This window comes from Empidonax traillii, unplaced genomic scaffold, assembly GCF_003031625.1.
Source record: "Empidonax traillii isolate 1590-97213 ecotype Southwest subspecies unplaced genomic scaffold, ASM303162v1 scaffold13:size3042203, whole genome shotgun sequence".
NCBI lineage: Eukaryota > Metazoa > Chordata > Aves > Passeriformes > Tyrannidae > Empidonax > Empidonax traillii.
The window spans coordinates 733514-754735 of record NW_020955206.1 but is presented as its reverse complement, the minus strand read 5'-3'; positions in this window follow the sequence as shown (position 1 = coordinate 754735).

Sequence of the window (21222 nt, the reverse complement as noted above, 5' to 3'; positions counted from 1 at the left end):
GGTGTCTCAGTAAGGCAAGGGCAGTTCTTCAACACTGGAAGCATCTGCTTCAATTCTCACCTCAGATGCTGTTTTAAGGGTCTGAGTTCTCCTACTTGGATTTCTTCAGTCCTGTTACGCCAAGAAGCCTGGCTGAAGTGCCTCTTTTCCTTCAAGCAGCATCTGAGAGCCAGTGTAGTCAAATCCACCCAGACAATTTCTTCTTCATGTGAGTTCAACTTGAATGTCAATTAAAAATTAACTGAAATAGTTCAGTGTGAGGTGGGTGACTGAGTCCAGTGTGAAAGGAGATAGTTCACTTCAGTATCCACCCACTGAATCAGTGGAGATGAGAATCTCTAACATGGAAAAGAGAGGGGATCTTTGGTTGGGAGGCTGCTGGTTAGAAGGCCAGTGGTGTTACTCAAATCCATCTCATGCTCAGTGCTCCCAGCCCACAGGACTCCTCCACTAGGACCTTTTCAGAGCTTTTTCCCATCACATTTAGGAGCTCTTAGGAGGCTGCTCAACACTTAAAAAAACACTTCTGCCCATTTAATGACACGTATGACATTTTAAACCTCCTAAATGTGGCTTAAATCTTAGTGCTTCTGCCAGAAGTTCAGCCTGGAAATTCCAAGTCTTCTATCAAAATGACCTCCAAAGCCATAGATGAACCCACAGCTGTCTTGAGTATGAGTCAGCTGTGGTGGGCATCCTTCCCTGGTGTGGGTTCCAACCAAGCCAGCTTTCCCTCTTTTGGGGATTGAATGCTTTCCCGGGACAATCTGTTGGGAGAAAGCACGCTTTTATACGTGGATGTACATACAACCTGACAGACCAGCGCTGGGTTATTTGGAGTGGGAGCTCTGTGGACTGTCACTCTGGTAGCTCCTTTTGTGCTACCTCCTTGCAGTCCCTCTGCTCTATCCCCCTCTCTCCCAAATTTCCCACTGCTGATCATCCCCCACCTCTCCCCACACGCCCTTCCTGGCTCCTCTCTTCCAAAACCTTTCTCCTCATTGCCATTCTGACCTGCCCTCCATCCACCTCTCCCATTCCTCTTCAGCCTCACTGGAATCCTTTGATCCTGCAGCTCCACCCTAACCTCCCCCGCCTCCTTTCCTGCCGGGATGCAGTGAGTGACAGGAGCAATAGCATTTCGTGCCTCTGCGCCGCTCCACGGAAGGGAAAGATAAATATTGCTATTGCATGTTCGCTCAACTACTTCTGTAATCACGGGTTATTTCCTGCAGGGTTTCGCGCAGATGCTGGAATTGGAGCTCTTGGGTTTGAAAAAACAAACAAACCCCGGCTTTGAAGCACATAGAAAAATATCACGTGGACTTTGGGAAAAGGGATTAAAAAAAAAAAAAAAAGCCCAAAAAAGCGGCCAGATGTCGGGCCTGCAGCGTCCCTTACAGTTTGTCTTTCAAGTGCTAAACTGAGTGGGTTTGGTTTGGGCAGGGTGGAGGAAAGGTGTCCTTGCTGTGACAGCAGGAAGAGCAGGATGGATTAAAGGCTGGCAGGGAGCTGTGTGTGCGAGTGTCAGTGCCCTCTGCCGATAGACTCCGGCAGGTACAGAATGTCTTTAAACACGGATTTTCCAGGGTTTTTTTTCCAGCTGAAGGCATCAGGGATAGGCTCACCTCTTCCTGAGCAAAGATCCCCCCTCAGTCACCACCCTGTCACCTCTCAAAATTCAAACTTCAAGTTACCCTTGCCCCATGTCCCCTGGGTCCCTTCCCCATTGGAATAGCACTGGCACGTCCCTCCTTGGCCCCAGAAGCCAGGCAGACCTTCTGGCTTCGCACGGTTCCCTGGGGGACTTGTTTCTGTATGAAAATCCACAGTCCCTGCCTGCCAAAACCACTTTCCCAGCTCCCTTTCCTTACTCCCTGTATCCATCTCGGGAACTGCTGCAAAAGAAACACTCTTGGTTTTCCCCATTTTTCGCTGCCTGTGCCTTGGCCTGTCCCTGCCTCTCCTGCTCTGCATGGATGGAAGGACAAGGACGTCTCAGCCTCTGCTGAAGCTGCAGCCTGTATGTCCACACCATCCCAGCCACAGGGAAGCTTTTTCCTTTGGATTCCTTTGGCTCTGAATATTTCCTTACTTAAATCTTACCTCAGGGAAGTCACACTATGGTGACTCTACCAAACAAGGGATGTGCAGCAACCCAGTGTGGAGTTGTCCTCTCATCCATGGGCTGATTCCAACTCTCATCCATTACACAATGTTAATTTACTCTTTGCTAAAGCCAAAACACTTTAGAGCTGGAAAGGAAAATCTGGAAATATTTTCTTGATTATTCCACTGACATTCCTTGGGGTGTTTTCACATCATTTCCCTCCTCTCACTGCCTTTGGTCAGTATTCCAATAACCAGCAAGATCCATTTAAAATGCTTGAGGAGAAAGCACCAGGAAGAAAAGGAAAGTGCCCCTGTAATTTACTGAATATGAATTTAAAGTTCAGTGTTTCTTTGCAACATTTCAAATTCTTGCTGCACTTGATCATAAAAATACCAACTTGGGCAAGAATCTGGAATGGTTGGGGTTGGAAGGGACCTTAAAGACCATCTGGTTCCACCCCTGCCATGGGCAGGGACACCTTCCACTATCCCAGGTTGCTCCAAGCCCCATCCAACCTGGCCTTAGACATTTCCAGGGATGGGGCAGCCACAGCTTCTCTGGGCAACCTGTGCCAGGGCCTCACCACCCTCACAGGGAACAATTTCTTCTCAAGATCTCATCTAAGCCTACCCCAAGCCATTCCCCCTTGTCCTATCCCTCCGGGCCCTTGTCCAAAGTCTCTCTCCATCTCTCTTGGAGCCCCTTTAGGCACTGGAAGGGGCTTTAAGGTCTCCCTGGAGCCTTTTCTTCTCTTCCAGGTTGAGCAGCCCCAGCTCTCCCAACCCGTCATGAGAAAGCTGATGTCACCTGTCCCACCTGCAGGTCCCACACTCAAACCTTTCTGTGCAAACTCCCAATATTTACATGTTGTGATGCTGGAACTGCACACTGGGGATGATTTCCTCAAGAAATCTACAAATAACTTCTGAATGACAACCAAAATGAGAAAATTGGGATTGGTTCGCGGGCAAGTCATGAATAGAAAAAGAGATGAAATTAGCTGAATGAACTGTTCATTATGCATTATTCAGCCAGCTGTACTAATTAGTGCCCTAAGGACTGTTCCTGTTCCCACTGCAGCCAACTCCAAAACTCCTTTTGATTTCAGTGGGAGCAGGACAGAGCCCTCAGAGAATGGGCCTGGTGCCTGCTCCCTCTGCAATGCCTTATGTTTTCCTTTTCTTTTACTATTTCTTACTGATTCCAACTTTGTGTGTCTTCTATTAAAAAGGCTTCTAAAATGTCCTGTGTGATGATCAGTTAATTGCAGGAAAGGAGACATCCCATCAGTCCCAGAGCATGTGTTTTATTCCTGATGTGTTCTCTGAAGGGGAAGGTTTTTCATGTCTTCCTTTGCTTTGCTTTTATCCAGACTAAATGGTACCAAGGAGGAGAGAAGCTTAAAAGGCCTTTGGAAAACACAATCAATCCAGAAATGTCACTCGGGCAGAACGTGCTGGAATTACATGTTTGCACTCTGAGCCCAGAAATTGCCGCTGGGCATTTAATATTTATTTTTTTTTCTGTATATGGATAATGTTTGTGATATTTCTTCCCCACCAGAAATTCCTACAGCTCCGAGTGTGCAATGCTAGAAAAAAACACCAGTTCAAAGTGGTGCCTTGATCGGAGCTGCCTCGTACAAGACTCACATCAAAAGCAGATCACCTCTGAACCACTTGTTAGGGACCAGAAAAACATGGTTTATGTCTTTATTTTCTCACCATGACCAAGCCAACACCTTCAGGAGAAACAAAACCTGACTGTGGTGTAGCTCATAAGAGACTCCAATGTCCTTCTGCTCCTGTTTTATCCTGGGTTGCAAAGCCAGTTTGGAGAGGCACAACTGCAGACCATCACCACGTAATTTTTCCATCTGGTGATGAGGCCAGAGAGAAGCCAGATGGACATTTAGATCCCAGGGTGAACTTCAAGGGTCACATTTAAATGAGTTATTCCAGTCTTGTTGCAAAGTCCTCTGTCTCCCCAGCCCCAGGCAGAGGTGTCTTCCCTGGGGACTGCATAGGGAAGTCCCCAGAGAGCAGCTTCCCATTTCCACATAGTTTTGCTGGATTTTTTTTCCATACAGGTTTTGCTGGATTTTGCCTACCCATGTTGTACAAGACATTATTTTTCTCCCAGTTCTTTGTATCCTTGGTGAGCAGCAGCAATGCTGCTCCACGGTGCTGCTGGTGGGTTTCTGCCCCGGCCTGACCTGATGTGGAGCTGCTGGTGGGATTCCTTCCCAGCAATTCAGTCAAATTCCCTCCTGGGGAGAGAGCAGAGGATGTACCACCAGCCTGGAGGAATCTCCACAGCCCCACTCTGGGCTTCTCTCCACAGACTGCCAAAAATGGATATAAAGGAGCCTTGGCGTGGAATTTATTTTCTTCCTAAGCCCATCCTTAAAATAACAAACACCAGCAAACTGGTGACATGCAGTACATCTGTTTGAATAACATGGGCCTTCTGTTTGTAATAGAGGAAACTCCAAATACCTCTTTGATTTGTGTTTCCTTTCTTCTCCTTCCTCATCTCCTCCTCCTCACTACTGTATACAAATCTGTTCTGCAAGCTCAAACCCACCAGCTCTCCCTCCCCTCACGGGCTTGTTTTTACGCCGTGTGATAGTTATTTAATTTCCTCTTTGCCTCTAACACAGCTAATATTTATCTTTCCTTATGGGACTGTGCCTTTGTTTATACGCTGATGTCAAGGGGTAAGGACGGCGCTTCTTTGGATCCAAGACCAAATTCCTGCCCTCTGACTGCGTCTTGTGGAATAGCATCTTCCCTGCAGGCGGTCCTGCCGCAGCCAACGGTCCCGGATCAGAGGAGCAATTAGGATTAAAGGATGTGTTTAAAGTTAGCACACGCAGACATCCTTTTCCAAAGGCGAGACGCGGAGCCAGCGGAGTCGCTGGTGTGGCAGGAAAGGTTCAATCTGCATGAGGCTGTTCAAACCTGGCTCAGTGTTGCCTCCTTAATCGCTTCCCCAGAACGAGCAACAACAGCTAATTGTCATTTCTCCTGCCTTTTTAAGGCAACACGGAGTTTAAACATAGGTAGAAAGTGAGATTGCAAGGCAACATTCCCAACAATCCGACTGAAAAGGCAGGATCTTACCAGGAGCCGTTTTCCTTTGTTCAAAACCATGCTCTAAACAGAGTTTGGAACCATCTTTTCCTCATTAAATTCGTTTCCTTTCAGCGCTACTCCTTTCCCTTCATTACCACATGCAATTTTTTTTTTTTTAAAGCCCTCATAGCTAATATCACAACTATAGATCTCAGGGTTATTTATAGCCCTAAACTCCGCAGAGAGCTGTGTGTCTTGTTGCTGTGGAAACTGGGATTCTAAAAGTAAAAGGATGTTTAAAGGGATTTTAGAAGAGACCTGCTGAATTTCAGTAGTAGCTTTCACTTCCTGAGGCCTGTGTTTAACTGTGCCTTAAACTTATGGGTAAAATACATCCCAGGGTCTCAGCTGCCCCTTGGAGAATACTGGGGAACACTGGTCCTCTGTGTTTTTAATGATCTGGTACATCACAGCCTGGTTTTTACTCTCTATTGTGAGGCAAAGGATGCGCAGGTAGGTCTGGGGGGTGTTAAACTCTTGGTGCCAGCAATGGCACATTTGCCAGGCTCAGGCCAGTCTGCTTTTTATTTTTTAATTTCATTTTCTTAGGGAGCCCTTTGCCAAGGAAAATATCACCGTATGTGCTGGTAAGTTTTCAAACATCCTGCACGTTGTAGCCAATCATGGAATCATGGAATGGTTTGAGTTGGAAGGGACCCTAAAGCTCATCCAGTTCCACCCCCTGCCATGGGCAGGGACACCTCCCACTAGACCACGTTGCTCCAAGCCCTGTCCAGCCTGGCTTTGAGCACTTCCAGGAATGGGCAGCCAAAGCTTCTCTGGGCAACCTGTGCCAGGGCCTCACTACCCTCACAGGGAAGAATTTCTCCCCAACATCCCATCTAAACATAGTCTCTTTCAGTTTGAAGCCATTCCCACTTGTCCTGTTACTACAGTTCCTGATGAAGTGTCCCTCTCTGAGGACTCCAAGCTCCTTCTCAGAGCTTGGAAACTGGCATGGATCATCATTTCCTGGAAATTAAATTTTATGTATTAAACAGTTATTTAAATTATTTCCTTTATCTCTGGGTGCAGTGTGTGAAGGACAAGAGCGTGATTTATGGTCTGGGTCCTACTTCATACCCTGTTCCTCCTCTGGCAGCTCAGCAGTGGGCAGATTCTCCCTTGGCAGAAGTGCCATGTTTTACCTGGGGCAGGGATCTCAGTGGAAAAGCCAGTCCTTCCCCATGATCCATCCAGGGACACTCAGACCAAAGCCAAGCTCCTGATGAAGTGCCAAAAGCCTCCAGGGTGCCACCCCCTCCACCTGGCCATGGGCTGCCTGAACCTGCCAGATCCTCACAGGAATGATGTGCTTGTCACCACCCAGGCTTTTTCCATGCCTCTGAATGTCAGGTGTCCTCCATTACTCGGGGACAAATCCTTGGAGAGCTCTGCCTGAGGGCTGCATGCTTCCCTGGCTATGGGTCTCACTTTCTAGCAAGAGCTAAGCTTTAAAAATACCTTGTAATTCAACCAGGAATTCTGTACATGAACCAGCCCCAAAGCCAAGTCCAACCTGGGCAGAGATTTGAGATGCTTCCAGGATGCCAAACTTGGAAAAATATCCGAGAAAATGCCATCCCATCAAAGTGGCCAAGGGAGAAAAGGAAGGACAGGCGATGTAACATGACCATCCCACTAGCATGTGTCTTAAGTTCACAAACGAGGCACAAATGTCAGAGCTGATTAGCTCTTGCCTTGCATTTCCATAAGTAAAGCAGCAATCCCTGTGTGCAGTGGCTTCCTGGGTTTGGGGGGCGATCATCAGGCAGCCTCTCCTTCCCCAGAGCAGCCCTGACATTTGTTCAGCACATTCTCCGGGTCCAGGCTGGCACGGCGTGTGTCCTGCCTGACTGGAAGTTATTACTGGGAGATTACATTAAAACTAGAAGTGCAGGAGCCAAAACTCGCAGACCGAGGAGATGGTGATTCAGTGACTGAGCTTTTCCATTAGAGGGTGCCAGGAACCTACTGTTGCTGCAGACCCCAGGAATCATGGAAAACAGAACTTGGTCCTGTACATTTTGGGACCTGATGAATCCATACCCATTTTTGGAACAACTCTTGTCCTGCCCAACCAGGCCAACTAAAGTAGAATTGCAGAATCACAGAATACCCTGAGTTGGGAGGGACCCACGAGGATCATCAAGTCCAGCTCCTGGCCCTGCACAGCACAACTCCAAGAATCCCACCATGTGCCTGAGAGCATTGTCCAAATGCTTCTTGTTTAAAATAACTTGCTGAAATGTGTGTGGGGAAGGGTTGATGTGGCAGCTGTAAATCGAAAGCACATCAGCAGCTGACAGCCCACAGCCAACTCAAGGACACAAAGCCCAAGGAGTCACTGCTGTGTGGGAAGGATCATCAGCTGGAGGTGGGAGAGGTCTTTACTGGGCTTCATGGGATGTTGAAGAAACTTGGGTGAACTCCAGCACTCCTGGATTTAGGTTGTTCCTGTGGTATGCAAAGAGCTGCCTTTGCTCAGCCTGGAAATGAGAGTTGTTGGATCCAAACCACAGACCTGCAGGTTGGGGCATCCTTTTGGGTCCTTGTAAAAAAAAAAAAGGGGTGACTGACCCGTGTCAGGGGGTGTCCTTTGTGTCATCAGTCTCTCCTCAGAAAATGGAAACATTCCTGCAAAGCTTCCCAGCCCTTCAAATGGGAGATGGGTCTCTCCTGGCTCTCATCTGCACTCTGGGTGTTTTACAGGCAGGGATGTGTTATGAAGAAGTGAATGTGGAGAACATGTTATCTCGACACTGCCAGGGAATTCTGGGCACTATTTGAAAGTGGATAGGAAATGTTCATTAAAAAAAACAAGTATTACCCACAAAAAATGGTAAGGGGTGTGCACAGCTCCCAGCTCTCTAAATACCCTGTGTTTGGCCACCAAAACAGGAATTTTTAAAAGAGAAGGCAACACAGTCATCCCAATTAAGGCTTATGCAAAGAAATGAAGAATTTGGGAGAGAGCAAGGCAGAGGAGGACGAAAATGTACTGTTTGGTTTTGAGCTTTTGGAAAAACTATTTGAAGATCTACAATTTTTTGGAAGAAGGGTTAATGAAACCATTCGGATCAGTCATAGAATCATGGAATGGTTTGGGTTGGAAGGGACCTTAAAGACCATCCAGTCCCACCCCTGCCATGGGCAGGGACACCTTCCACTAGACCAGGATGCTCCAAGCCCCGTCCAACCTGGCCTTGGACACTTCCAGGGATGGGGCAGCCACAGCTTCTCTGGACAACAGAGAGGAGAAGGGGAAGGGAAAGGTAACATGTTCAGATCCCAAAGCCCAGCACTGCTCGTCTCTGTGTCACACACTGACAGCTTTCCCTTCAGCCAGCATGGCTCCAGGTTTGGAGCTGTCTGCTCCTGTGTCAGGGAGTGGGTGATTCAGAGCAGATGGGATAAGGGCCAACCCTGAGTCCTACCAGCAAGACTGGTCCTTGTTTTCCTGACTGGGATTTCAGTGTAAAGCAGGAGCAGCGCTGTCATGTCCATGTGGGTGAGGGCTGTGTCAGTAGCCAGCACACAGCCTGTTTTTTCCCTGTTTTTTTGAGGAATCTGGTCCTTCTGAACCCAAAAATTAGCATCATGTGTGGGCAATCTGGAGCACTCTGGTTTCATGGGATGGGAATAGCAGGATCCCAGGCTGCAGGCACATCCTCGTGGGAAGAGCCACTGACGGACGGGGTCATCTTACATTGCTGGAGTGTCTTTCTTCCCAAAACGACCCTGAAACATTTTGTGGAGTAAATATAAACCAGAGGTATTTGTGAAGGAGGATGGGGGGGGGGAGGGATTCATGGCTTGAAGAAGCCCAGCTCAGCAGTTTGGGATAGGAAGGGAAGAAACGACATCTGACTCCATGGGAGGGAGCACAGGCCAGCAGAGTGTACAGTGCAGCAACTGGCAAACCTGGGGCTTGGCCAAGAAAATAAACATAGGAAATACTTGAGACTGATGAGAACCATGGGCAGCCTGCTCTTGTTTAAAGAGGTTTTTCTGGGACACTGGAACAGATGCCTGTTGCAGACAGAGCAAGATCCCAGCCCAGTTCAAACCTTCATTGACTTCAGCTGGGCCAGGATTTCATTTCAGATGGTTCTGGTTTTTCCCAGGATATTATTTCCCCCTTTTAGGACATATCCCTTTACACCCTCTGCCCAGCAGGGAAAGCAGGCTGGGGTGAGGTTTGTACAGTGATTTAGGGATAGATCCTGTCAGGGCTGAGTGCTGCCAGCACGTCAGTAGGAGCAGAGGCTGCTCTGCAGCACTCCAGAGCTGTGTGTAAGCATTTAGGATCGATACATCCAGAACAGAAGTCCAAATCTGAGTGCTCAGCAGCTCTGCTAATCAGTTGGGTGCCTGCATGCAGACAGAAAGCCAGTTCCTTCCAAATTTTCACTTTCAACAAATAACTTGGAAGCTTTTCACTCCAGAGTTTGACTTGGACCCCCTACTTTAAAAATTCAGACCCCTGTATGCTCTCCAGTTTCCTGATGAAGATGGCAGGGCCTGGGGCATTCGAGGTAAGTGACAAATTGAAGCAGGTCTTCCTTTGGCACCAGCTTTCAGCCTGAGATCTCTGGAATTAACCATCCAAAATTCACAGGGTTTTGAAAATCCTGGTAATCACAAAGGAAGTTTGGAGGGAAGGGTCAAGTAATACTGATAAATATGAGCAGAGGGTAAAGGAGGAGCTTGGAGTGTTTGTGAGAAGAGCATTTATAGGAGGGGGAAGCCCAAGGGAGATTGTATTCTTGGCTGGGAATGAAGTTGAGTAAGAAGTGAATGAGATGGAGGGCAGGGAAGGGAGCCTCCAGCTCTGCTTCTTTAGGGGAACTCCATTCATCCCACCATGTCTGGGATGAGCAGCAGAGTTTCTGTCCAAATCCAGATATTCCCTCTCTTCAGAAGAGTTCCCAGCTGGGATTTATCAGCACCGTGTGCTCCTGGGCTCCCAAATTTCAGCAGAACCGAGGTGTGCATTCCATCACAGTGGAAATTCCAACACCCTCGTGTTCCCCCATCCCTGCTGCTCCCCTGCTCCGTGCCCGTGGTGTCTCTGACAGTGACAGCTCAGCTAATCTGGTTTAGAATTCTCGGGGCTTGATTTCTGAAAGTCTCGCTGTTCCAGGGCGACGTTCCTTTATCCCTCGCCCTTTCTTTTCCTGCTGGATTATCCCATGTTAATAGGTACCATGTAATACACTCTGTTATTAACCACTCCTGAATCCTGCTTGCTGATTCCTTAAGCAGATCTTCAAAACCTGTGGATCTGGCTTTGAGTTTTGTGGAGGTTCGTTTTATGCTTTGCTTTTTTTTCTTCCTTTGAACCCAACGCATGAAATGTGTAGGGTGACTTTCTACTCTGGCTTTTGGGAAGCAAAGGAATTTCACGTGTTTAGACAGCCCAGACATGCTATTGCAGACTGCAGAGTGCATCTGTGTAAATCCCTACAAAACAGGCTGTAAGAAAGAAACCTTGTTTGAAAACCTACATCAAATATGAAATAAATCCTTCCGTAGGTGTTTATCTGCCCAGAGAAAAGGGTGTGTGACAGGATTTTGTAAGAAAGAATATGAGTAATGTCAACTTTTTTACATTGCTGTTTCTTCTCGCTTCACTGAGAGACATTTCTTCTTTAGTATGAATTATGAATCTCTATTACTACAGTCCAAACAATTCTGGGAACTTCTGCCACTGGCTTTCTGAACACAGGGAAACTCACTGTCCTTCCCATTTACAGGGCTCAAAGCATTTCCAAACATTCATTATTCACATAGGAATTCATACATCAGCATCTCCATTAAACTGAGAGCCTGATCCCTTCTTTCTAATCAGATGCCAGAATACTTGGTTGAGCCTTATATCTTCCATCAAGAGCAAATCCCAGTGCTCAGAGCAGCACCTTTTCCAAAGGGTAAGACCAGAGGGAGTGAGTGTTTCTTTCTGAGCATGGCTGGGTGACAGCAGCAGTGCTGCCTTTCTGTACCACCTCTGGCATTGGTGAGGTCAGATATTAGGATTCAGCCCACTAGGAGCTTGAGGAGAAAAAAAAAAGCCATTTTGACTAATACTTGAAACCCTCAGCTTCTACAGTCCTGGAGCTGGAGCTTTTATGAATCACAGAATCATGGAATGGTGTGGGTTGGAAGGGACCTTAAAGCTCATCCCATGTCACTGCCATGGGCAGAGACATCTTCCACTATCCCAGGTTGCTCCAAGCCCCATCCAGCTTGGCCTTGGATCCCTTCCAGGGATGGGGCAGCCAGAAACTCAACTTCTCTGGGATGTGAGCATTTCCAGAATTAAAAGCAAAGTGACTTTCTGTAGCTGTTAAGAGGAGCCAGAAAAAAACAATACCCCAAATACCCCCAAAGCAAACAAATACCCTCTGAGTTGTTTTGTTTGGTTGGTTGGGTTTTTTTAACCTCATGCAGGTTAAAGCCTGTCTGAAGACTGAGGTGGGACAGAGGGAGCAGACACGGCTTTTGCTACCAGGTTTGGCAAAGGTTTGGGATGTGACCCTTCCCAGGTGGGCAGGATGAACCCCACATCATCTCCTGCAGCCCTTGCCATCATCAGGAGGAGCAGCTTTGGCCGTGGCAGTGATGGAGGTGGAGCCCAGCATGCCAAGCCATCCTCCAAGGCAGGTTTGTTCTCCTCACATTATGTCAGCCGCATTTCCTGACAAACCCAGCAGGAGCACACGGGTGACAGATGTCCCTTCATTATGGGCACCATTCCCGCTCCTTGGTCTCAGACAGAAAATTCAGAGGCTTCAAATCAAGGCTGTACTTTGTTTGGTTAAGACTGGCTACCTCAGGTTTATTCACAGGCATCTTTCAGCCCCGGAAAATTGGTCACCGTGGGTTTTCTGCCCTGCCAAGGGGTATCCCAAACCCCCACAAGAGTGGTGGGAAAGGTGATTAGGGTGGAAAACACAGGGAGATGTGGGTGGCTAGGGAAGCCAAGTCCCTTCAAATAAGGGGGTTTGTCACCTGGGATGAGAAGGGCAAAGAGGGGCCTCTCCGTGTAGCAGGCTGTGTCTTGCTTGAAAAGGATCTGGGGTTTGTCATGAATAAAAAACTCAACACACGTTTGTTGTAGGGTGGTCCAATAAAATAAAAGGGCAGATGAGACATCCTGGGGGTAAATCACATTGCTTTCCCTTGGTTTTATTTTTCAGCTTCCAAGACCACAATAGCCAAAAACTACCTCTGTCCTTCAGCAAACATCACAGAGGGATGGAGGAGGGAAGGAGGATGAGATGCTACCACCTGCAGAGCCATGTAAAGCTCCTTTTCTCCCTGTATGCTACTTCCTTTGTGGGCCTTTACATGGGATTGTAGGATGATTTTACTGGATACTCTTGCTGGGTGTGTTCCAGAGCACACAGGAACTCAGATCTGGTCATCATTCATGGCCATCCATCTATCACTGGGGAATGGCTTTTTTGAAAGAGAGTAGGTTTAGATGGGATATTGGGAAGAAATTCTTCCCTGTGAGGGGGGTGAGGCCCTGGCACAGGTTGCCCAGAGAAGCTGTGGCTGCCCCATCCCTGGAAGTGTCCAAGGTAAGGGTGGACGGGGCTTGGAGCAACCTGGGATAGTGGAAGGTGTCCCTGCCCATGGCAGGAGTGGATCTGGATGGTCCTTAAGATCCCTTCCCACCCAAACCATTCTGGAATTCTATGCTATGATCCATTTACCAGATAATCTAAACCTGGAACAATATGTGTTTTCCCCCACCCCAAAAGCCAAATGACCTGAATTACATGCACATCTTTCTCTGCCTTTACTGCAAAACACCTCGTGCATGCCCCTGCCCCCTCTGCATCAGCTTGCCCTTGTTTGTCCCTTCCAGCTGATTCCAGCCCCATTCCCTCGTTCCTGAAAGCTCATGGAATATCCATGCTTGGAGGAGTTCTCTGCCTCCCTGTGGTTCCCACACTCCCCAGCTCCTTCCTCCAGGCTGCCTGACAGGGTGCTGGGGAAAATCCAGGCCTGGGGGAAAAGATCCACCTGCCCACAAGGAAAAAAACATCGTAACACAACTCATGCTCCCAGCGCTGCGAGTCTTCCCTCCCATGTGCTCAGTTGATCAGGATCAGCTTCTTTGCTGCTGTTTTTGTGCCTCTTGATTTCCACACGGAAACTGGCTCTATTTTTACCCAGCTAAAGCTGATTAGATTTGCAGTAATTGGCAGGATAAAGAGACACGTCCTGTATGCAGCAGGTTAATGCGATACAGTCAGTGACCACTAAATGCACTCAGCCCCATGCCCAGCACAGAGAAGACAATCAAGGTAATTTATTGTACACATGCCTGTAACATGCCCATTAGCCAGCCCTGTCCTTCCTCCCTCTGCAAACCCATTTCCCCTCTGAGGGTTTCTGCACAATGCCAAGCATTTCATCCTTTTCTCCTCAGCTCTTCACAAACCCACATTAAACCCGAGGACACACAGGAGTTTCTCTTTCTGGTTAACCTAGGTCTTGACTTTTGTTGACCTGTGAGATTATGAGCATTGAAGCAGCCACGTATTAAAAAAGAAAAATGCCACTTACAACTCGAAGGCTGACCTCCTCCAAGGAATGTAATTTCCCAGCATTTCAATCACTCCCATAAGTTACAATCCACGGGAAGATTAGTAGCAGTCCTGCTGCTGCAGTATCATTCTGCTCTTTAATTAGTTTTGGGGGTAATTTACCTAGAGATCAAGTAGAGAAGAGAAAATTTGGGGACAACATCAGGTGATGGTACACTCCTGGAATTCAATTAACTGGGGGAAGGAATGAGCAGGAAACAAAAATGAAAATCATTCCAGTTTCCAAAGCTGCATATTTATATCTAATGCTGTGAGACCTCAGGAATACTCTGGTGGTTGTGCTTGGTGGTGGCTGCAGCACCTGTTTAATCCCAGGAGAGACACAGAAGGTGAGCAATTCTCAAAAAGGGAGGGAGGTGCCTGTTTGTTTAAAAACATCTGTATCAAGCTTGATCCCATCCCAGAGGGCTTCTTATCCCTCCAGCTGCTGCAGGATCCTGCAGCAGCCCAATTCCTTCCCCTGCTGCCAGAGATGTGTTTTTTGGAGAGTCCCATCGTGCAGAGCTCTGAGCTAGTGAGAGAGAATAAAACTCTCCTCTTCCTTCATTCCAGGTTTCTCTGAACCCCTGCATTTACCTCCATGCTGGTGCCACAGACAGGATATTCAGACCACCTCAGTCATAGATTGGGTTGTCCAACCCAATCCCAGAATGGTTTGGGTTGGAAGGGACCTTAAATATCTTCTAGTTCCAACCCCCCTGCCATGGGCAGGGGCACCTTCCACTAGACCAGGGAGCTCCAAGCCCCATCCATCCTGGCCTTGGACACTCCCAGGGATGGGGCAGCCACAGCTTCTCTGGGCATCCTGTCCCAGGGCCTCACCCCCCTCACAGGGAAGAATTTCTTCCTAATATCCCATCTAAATCTCTCCTCTTTTAGTTCAAAACCATTCCCCCTTGTCCTATCCCCTCTCTGGACATGCACTTGCTCGCCGCTCGCTCCCTGTGTACAGCTGTACTCTGAGCCCTCTCAGTTACGCAGTTTTAATCTATTTAATGCAAGCCCTGTTGATTTTGTAATTTTCCCTGATCAATCCATGGCAGGGACCAAGCCAAGGGCTGTGTGGCAGGCTGAGGACATTCCACTGGCATGATTATCTCTGCCTAACACTCTCATCACCCCATCGGCGAAAGGCATTGAGCTCCCCACTGCTGTATCCCTCAAACCCCTGTTTGCCACCCTTTACACCACCCTATTTAATTACCCTTTTTTGCCACCACACCACCCTCTTTTAATCATCCTATTCAGTGCTTGTGGTGCCATTAATTGTCCAAGATCCCTCCCAGCCTTAAACACTTAAAATCAGCAGTGTCCTGGTCACTCCTTGGAGTGTGGGTGTGGTGCTGGCTTTTTCACAGTCCTCCAGGACTTCCAGTGGCTGTTCCAAGACCTATTGCAAACCACCATTAACTATCCAGACAGCTCCTTGGCCACCTCCTTTACAACTCTCACAAGTTATTCAGATCTGCTGGTTTAAAAATACTGAGCTCCATCAGCTGGATGGTCCTGGGCACTCCTGGAAAGTATTTCATTAGCATGTCTTTTTTCCCACCGAATACCAGGACAAAACTCTCACTGAGCATTTCTGCCTTTTCTGTGTTATTGATAAATCTTCAGTTTCTGGGTAGTATCGCCCCCCTGCTAATGCAAAGCTCCTCTTCTTGAAAATCTTGGAAAATATCCTTCTGCCTTTAATTTCCCCAGCTTCTGCGGTCTATTAATTACAACCAATTTCCCTTTTCTTCTTTTTGTGTGTTTATGTTTTGTGTGTTAGTCTTGGCGGCTCTTTTACTTCCTTTCCAAGTAGTGCTGGTTATTTCAACACAGATCTCTGTCTGTGTTGCTGCTTTTTGGGTAAAATATTCTTAAAGGCTTCTCCCTTTTCAACACATTTTTCATTTAAAGTCCTTCTCCAAATTGATCTGACTCGTAATTATTCTCTGATGTGGGAAACAAGACCTTTTAAAGAAGAAACTAAATATATATGTTTATATTTATTTATATATATTACTGCTTTGAGCTTTACTTTATTTGCACATAACAAATGTAATCAATCCATGATGGCCTGTGCCTGGCACAGTAAGAAATCCATCTTCACCTCCAGTGTGAGGATGAATGTGGAATTCCCTCATGTTGGAGGCAATATTTTTTTGCATTAGGAAATTATCTTTTTTATTTCCCCCTGAAATTCTGAGGATATTTTAACACTGGCATCTCAGGACCTCCAGCATCCATCACTCAGTCTGAACTCCCCAGTGATCCGAAGGTTTTTATTAGATATTATGGATGTGGCTGCTTAAAGAAGCAGAGTGTGTCAAGTCCCTGCTGCAGAGTGGCAGTCTGCTGCAGACCCTTTTTGCCTTATGCTTTATTTCCTAGGATATTGATCCAGAAACCCTCTGGATCATTTATTTCCATGTTGCTAATGACTCAGAACCAGACAGTGCTTGGGAGAAGGAGATAATCTGCTCCCAAACCAGTCCCAGTGGGATGCCAATCAGGACTGGCAGATCAAGACCTCCAAGCACGAGTGGAAATCAAATGGAGAGAGTGGTTATAAACATAGGGCTGAAGTATTCCAGCCAGGAGAAATCACTGTCACCCCACAGCATTTAGAGTGGGATTGTGGTGTGTATTTAATAGCTGGACTCTTGGATTTTGGAGGTGTATGGAGAGGGACTTTTTGCAAGAGCATGGAGTGACAGGACAAGGAAGAATGGTTTCCCACTGAAGGACAGCATATTTAGATGGGATAGAAGGAAGAAATTCTTCCCTGTGAGGGTGGGGAGGCCCTGGCACAGTTTGCCTGGAGAAGCTGTGGCTGCCCCATCCCTGGGAGTGTCCAAGGTCAGGTTAGACACAGCTTGGAGCGTCCTGGTCTAGTGGAAGGTGCCCCTGCCCATGGCAGGGTGTGGAACTGGGTGATCTTTAGGGTCCCTTCCAACCTAAACCACTCTAGGATTCTATTCAGCAATTCCACCTTGTTCCAGTGCTTTTTGTACCTGCATTTACTTTTCTTTGCATTCTGTCATTTCCTAATTCTATCGTTTTTTGGAGCAAGTGTGGACAGGTGCCATCATTCCTCCTCCTTTCTTTTACCAACCTGACATGTTCCTGGCTCAGTTGGCCATAGTGTTCCCAGGAGCTCTTCCCTTTACTCCCTTTGGAGCTCTACATCCCCATCACAGATGGCCTCACCTTTGGAAAACACAAACCTCCCTGCACCACCCGAACAACGTGGTATCAAATTCCACATTTAGCTGCCTTTTCCCCTTCTTTCCCTGGGAAACAGGGGTGATGTTTTAAAGGCCACTTGGGTGTGCTTCCCCTTCAGCATCACTTGGGCGTCCCCAGGAGCAGCTGGCAGTTTGGGAGGGCCTGCAAAGCACTGCTGCCAGTGCCAAAAAAATCCTCCCCCATAGATGGTGGCCCACCAAGATGTCTTCAAATGTCCCCTCGCAGCTGGGCTCAGGGAGGCCACCATGACATCCCTCCTCCTCCTCTCCCCATGCTCAGTTGTGCTTCACAGGATCAAATTCCCCCCCAAAAAAAGCTGCCTGCCTTCCTGGGATGCTGGAAATGTATTTCTGGGCAACTGGACTTTTAGAGATACACCCTGCCGCTCTCACGCTGAGGATGCAGCAGCAGCGTGGATTCCTCCAGCTAATCCCTTGCTCTGTGGCAGGTATTTTTCCTTCTTAAGCACAGCCAAACTTCCCAGCAGGATTTCTGTGGAGGCTGGGTCTCCCCAATGCCCTGCACTTGTCTTTCTGAACCATTTTGTACATCAAAACCAGTTGCCTGCCTTCATCCCAAACCCTCCCTGCGTCCCCATCCCTCCCTGAGCTGCTCCTTGGGCTGGGCCCCTGTTCAGCTGGGATTCTGGGTGGGACGGGACCCACTGGAAATCTGTGCCTTTCCACCAGCTTTTTCTTCTGCAAGACACACCGGGAACAGGCAGGAACTAATTTTATTCTCTGTATTTTGCATCACTCCCTCTGCCCAATCCTATTTTTTCTTCCCCCATCCACGCTCAGTGACTTATCATAAGCTGATTTGCTTCTCATTGTATTTTTTCATCATTATTCTTTTATCCCAAACTTCGTCTCGCTCATCCCCTCATCCACATCTGCACCAGGTATTTAAAGAAACAATTTGTCAACCTTACCTAACGCAGCCTGTACCTCTTGGGGAAAAGTCTCTGGAACTAAGCAAAGGTACTGGAGAAATCCAGCAGCCCAGTTCAAGACCCGACGTGGCAGCATCATTGGAAGTAAATTTGGCACTCACCGATGGCAGGAGCATCTTCCAGAGGGAAAAGCCTGCTGGTATTCAGGGTGTGAAATATAATCTGGAATTTCCTCTCAGCATCCTGCACATCAGCAGCACCAAGGAAATATGAACTGGTCTGGAAAGGACTCCCCAGGGCAGTGAAAATTGCAGCTGACTGGGGCATGAGTTTTTATTTTAAACTAAATCCTGACCTTTGGATAAAGTCTGGGGAAATAAGGTTTATTTGGGGATAGGCTCAGGGACACCAAGGTGACTGTGTCGTGGTTGGCCACCACACCATGATCACCCTGGCATATGTAACTGTCCATCCAGCCCCTTCATCCGGTGTTCCCACAGTCTTAGAGTCATGGAATCATGGAATAGTTTGGGTTGGAAGGGACTTTGAAGCTCCTCTCATTCCACCCACTGCCATGGGCAGGGCCACCTTCCACTAGCCCAGGTTGCTCCAAGCCCAGTCCAACCTGGCCTTGGACACTTCCAGTCTGCTTTGTTTGGCTTCAAAGATGGCTTTTAGCCATTTTTGGAGCCTCCTGAAGCCCATCTTAAGCCGTTTAAGAACCAAAATGGCCCTTTCTGAGCAAACCCTCCACTCCAGCCACAGGACACGACGACAACCTATGGACACACCACAGAACCTAAATCAGGTCATGAACTGAACATGTAACAACACATGGCTTCATTTTTAGTGTAGGACCTGCCCATTCATCAGACACAAAGATGCTGTTTCCAAAATAACACTCATTTTAAAGCCATGCACCATCCTGATAGTGCTTGTCACTAATACATCCCATTCTCCCTTTCCTCAGCAGATTATTAGAAATTTCTTTTTCACCAGGTCCTATTAAACGTGGTGTTATTTTAAACACCTGTTTTATGAGGAGCAGCATCCCACGTTGGTCAGAGGGATATCACACCTCGGTGCCTGCACAGGTGTCTGCCTCTGATCCCTACATCCCATGAAATTCCCCCCAAAGGAATAGCTGGGCAATAATTAGTGGGCTAATTAACATGTAAAATGACTGTAACTGTCTAAAACTGCTGAGAAAGCAACAGAAGGGGACTGGAATTTCTTTTTTCCCCTGCCAAAATTTTTATATGCATTTAAGCAACTTCAGTTAGCGTGTTTTTCTTGGAAAGTTTGGGGTTTTCCACCCAAATTCTCCCTCCATGAAAAAAAAAAAAAAAAGGAGTTTGCTGTTGTCAAAAATGAAGTGCCTGAAGTGCAGGATTTTAAAGGAAGAAAACAACAACAACCCCACAATGTATAATGAGTACAGCTCCTGCCATTCACAAAGGACTCGGTGTAGTTTGAAAAGCCATTTTCAACTGGAAAAAAATGCTTCAGTGGGAAAATTTCCACCCACTCTGGTTGCATCTTTTCCCTCCAGCTCCAAGAGAGAGGAAGGTTTTCTTCCAGAGGAGGGTGGTGATGTGTTTCCATGGATGGACAAGAAAACGCATCAATAGAGATAAAAAACAACTGAGTGGGAAGACACAGCCCAAAACTTCCTACTGGGTGGGCAGTGAGGCAGGGACTGAGCACAGCCAGCCCTTCCAGGGGGGATGCACAGCCTAAATCCTGTGGGTTTCCACTGTACAGTTTATTTTTTTCCTTGGAGTCCTGGCTGAGCTGGGTCTGTAATTCAAGTCTTGGCTCAAAACAAGCGCTCCAGTAACGCTGCTGGCGATGGCAGGATGCAAATCTGAGCCGGTGTGTGATTTTTGGGAAGAGCTGTGTTTTCATACATCACCCAGATTTTGCTTTATAAGCACTTGTGAGCATCTTTTTAATTATTCTCTAACAGAGCTCCCCCTTTAATACCTTGTGTACTAACACAGGGGTGTATTAACACGAATAGATAGGTGTGTCAGGCACAGGGACCTGCACAGACACCCCTGCAAATACTGGGCACATTTCGTGCCAAGGGGATGCACCACCGGACCAGGACCACTCGTGCTCCAGAGGCACGAAACGCCACTGCCTGGGGAGGATTCCACATCTCCAGCGATCCCAGAGGGGAAAAAAAATAATATCTGCGGACTAGACCGGTGAGGGCCTCCCGGTGGACTGGGAGGACCCCGCTGGGATGCTGTGTTGGAAGGGAGGGGATCGAGGTGCGCCGCAGCCCCGCTGGATGGGGATAGAGCCCGGACCGCTGCCATAAATCCCGAGCGCTGCCATCCCCCCCGGAGCGACAGCACGGCCTTTTCATGAATAAATAATCCGTGTTGCAGTTGCGGTGTGCTGGACCCGGCTCGGAGCAGAGTCTGCCCGGAGACCTGGCGGTGGCGGAACGAGGCGTTTGGCCCTTTCCCGGTGTCCACCCACCTGCCAACGGGGCCCCCCGGCTCTGGCGGGGGATGCTGGCCCCTCGTCGCACCCGAAGAGCAGCGGGGGAGCGGCGGGAGCGGGGAGGGGGAGAGACGAAGGGATAAATAAAAATCCGGGAGCATCCCGCGAGTCTGCGGGGGGCTGCGGCCCTGCTGGGGTGGGAGGCGAAGGCGACGCAGTTCCTGTCTCTTTAAATCCACCCTGAGCCCGGCGCCGGGAGCTGAGGCAGAGCAGAAAGCCCAGGATCCTGCTCATTAATAAGCGGGATTTATCCCCGTAGGGAGCCGGGAAGGAGCGGTGGGGGGAGGCCGCGGGGCGAGCCGAGGCCCCTTTGCACCCCCGCAGCCCCTCGCCCCGGCATCCAGCCTCGCCGCGAGCATCCTCCGGCCGGGATGCGGGATCCGCCGGGCGCGGCGAGCGGGTCCCCCCGGGAGTGAGGTTTGCGGCGGGGGAGCGGCGCGGGGGAGGCGGCCGGGGGAGGGTGTGCGGGGCGCGGGGCGTGCGCGGTGCGGGAGCGGCCGGGGAGCCGTGCGGGAGGGCGGCGGAGGAGGCACCGCATTGCTGCTGCTGCTTCTGCCGCTGCCGAGCCCCGCGATGCCGCCGCGCCCGCCGCTGCCCCCGGCCCTGCGCCCCAGCCAGCCCGGCCGGCGGCGGGGGGCTCCACGGGGGCTCTGAGCATCCCCCCGCCCCCGGGGCTGCCCAGCGCTCGTTTTTTCCTTTTTT